Source organism: Ammodytes marinus (genome assembly GCF_949987685.1).
Source record: "Ammodytes marinus genome assembly, chromosome: 2".
In the NCBI taxonomy this organism is placed as follows: Eukaryota; Metazoa; Chordata; class Actinopteri; order Uranoscopiformes; family Ammodytidae; genus Ammodytes; species Ammodytes marinus.
The window spans coordinates 31,569,652-31,572,151 of record NC_137231.1 but is presented as its reverse complement, the minus strand read 5'-3'; the positions used below and the strand labels follow the sequence as shown (position 1 = coordinate 31,572,151).

General features: G+C 37.7%; 1 protein-coding gene across 1 annotated transcript in view; it reads right to left on the bottom strand.

Moving 5' to 3' along the window:
• antxr2a (ANTXR cell adhesion molecule 2a) overlaps positions 1 to 2,500 on the bottom strand; it is a gene marked incomplete at its 5' end in the record, with an annotated part of 154,076 nt that overhangs the window by 151,330 nt on the left and 246 nt on the right. The gene's annotated exons all lie outside the window — the stretch shown is intronic.

Here is a 2,500-nt window from a genome sequence, read left to right as displayed (position 1 = left end):
TGTCTGTCTGTCTGTCTGTCTGTCTGTCTGTCTGTCTGTCTGTCTATATGTCTGTCTGTCTGTCTGTCTGTCTGTCTGTCTGTCTGTCTGTCTGTCTGTCTATCTGTCCATCCAACTGGTGGCTCATTCAGGGTGCGTGCCAGGGTGCCTAACCAATATCTATCTATCTATCTATCTATCTATCTATCTATCTATCTATCTATCTATCTATCTATCTATCTATCTATCTATCTATCCATCTATCCATCCATCCATCCATCCATCTAAATTACCCCATATGCAAGAGATGTAACACTCATATCTGTGACCCCACAAAAAGAGTCAACTCTAATTTGGACACAATACATTGGCATTTGAGGTGCTAAGGCTCAATGGGACAACCTGATACAACATACAACATTGTGCCCTTGAGCAAGGCTGCTCCAATGTACTATGAACCTGCACGAGGACCCCCTCCGAAATGGAAAACTTTAGAGGAGAGATGCGGAAATACTGGCTGCAGGGATTTACTCAAATTCAAGGATTAGGTAGGATTAAATAAGTGTATACTTCTTCCTGCTCCTTTTCAGGCATATCTCAGCAATACAGATAATTTGTTTTCTTTTATTTTTTATTTTTTTGTGAAAACATAATTTTTGTTTATTGTATTTCCATGCTTTTCATTTTGTTTTGTATGTTTGATATGTCTGAAATAAATTGAATCAAATCAAATCAAATTCAACCACGAGAGCATCACTGAAGTCCCACCATAGATTAGGGGTAAGGGGTCCAACACTGACGCTCACAGTCCAGTTCATCTTAACAGATGTTAGTAAGGGCTCTGTGCAAGTGATGTATGATGATAGAATTATTCAATACTATACAGGCTTTGCAATGTGAACAAATCCCTCTCCCCTGTAACTACATAGTGCACAGTTAAAGGTGCAGTGTGTAATATGACATCATCAAGAAAGTTCTACAAAGTTCTAGAATGCAACGCTCCCTGGGTAACCCCAACCCTTTCGAATAATAACAGAAGCTACAGTGGCATTCAAGGACAAGAATAATTCTAAATTTTACACAATGCACCTGATGACATTCCAACTATGACACTTTCAAGATGGCGGCACTAGGCCTTGGTCCAAAATATGCAGAAATATGGACATATATGAGACCCTTTCTAAGGGAAAAAATAATAATTCAAAACGTTTTTTTCAGCTATTATGCACTAAATTAAACATACTTATGGATATTACAATTATTTTCTACAAAATCTGCTAGGAAATAAAACCCAAAATTCTACACACTGCACCTTTAAAGACCAGTATGTATGCATAGGATGTCGTCATCAACAGGAAAAGGCCTTAGATTCCCTCAAAGCATTGCCATTATAATATTCTGTTGGACCCCGTTGTCTAGTGGAGCGTTCAGAGTTCTGCCCGTGTCTGTCCAGTGTCCACATGGTGACCAGATGTGGAAAGGAGTGTCCACATCCTCCTGTCACACCATTTGTTACCAAACCCAAACACTATTGCGTCACCATATTTGTTTGGGTATCAGCCACTGGGTGTAACAGAGGGGTTAGTAAGGCCATTGGCACGTCCGCATTGACCCATTCCAGAATATGCAAAAATTCTAATATATCTGTTCCGAAACTTTGGAACAGCTTACCACACCATATTCGCTCATCTGAGTCTCTGGAAACCTTCAAGTCCACTCTTAAAACTCACCTTTTTTCACAGGCTTTTACGTTTTAATGAATTGTTTTGTGTCATTGCTGTAAGTGTTTTTTTAATGTGTGCTGTTGTATTTTAATTTATGTATTTTATGTAAAGCACTTTGGTGAATTTAGGTTCTTATAAGGTGCTGCTATATAAATAAAAGTGACCTTGACCTTGACCTTGTTCTTTTTTGGCAAAGATAAAGCCATAGCCATACTACTAGCGGAACGGACTTCCCTAAATTATCACACACTGAATCCAACAGTTGTAGGCTAAATTATTTTTAACATTAAATAAAAATAAAATGTTTGACATGGATGAGAGGGACAAATGGAGCCTACAGACACTATTTATGTATGGGGTGCAAAATGATGTGCTACCCCCCTGGGAACAGCTCACAAAATGCACCAGGCAACAATATGTTACAATGCAAAGACTTCAACCATGCTGATATATAGAATTATTCAATGCTAAAATTAACATGCAAAGCAAATATGTTGTTTTTAAACTAGGCTAACTGCAGGCTCTGCAAATGTAAACAAACGCCCCTCCTCCCCTGAAACTACATAGAATAGAGCATTTTTAATAAAACTCTTACACATCATGATTGGCTATAGTCAATTAAAAAAAATCAACATGCACTCTTCCTTTGCAGTGTGTAGCGGTAAACAATAACACACATCTTGGAATAATACACTTTTTGTTTAGTTTTTGTGACTTACTTAAAAAACAAACAGTGTTGCCAAAGCGTTACAATATTATAAATAGTGTAATAACAACAGAGAACGTCAGAACAATAT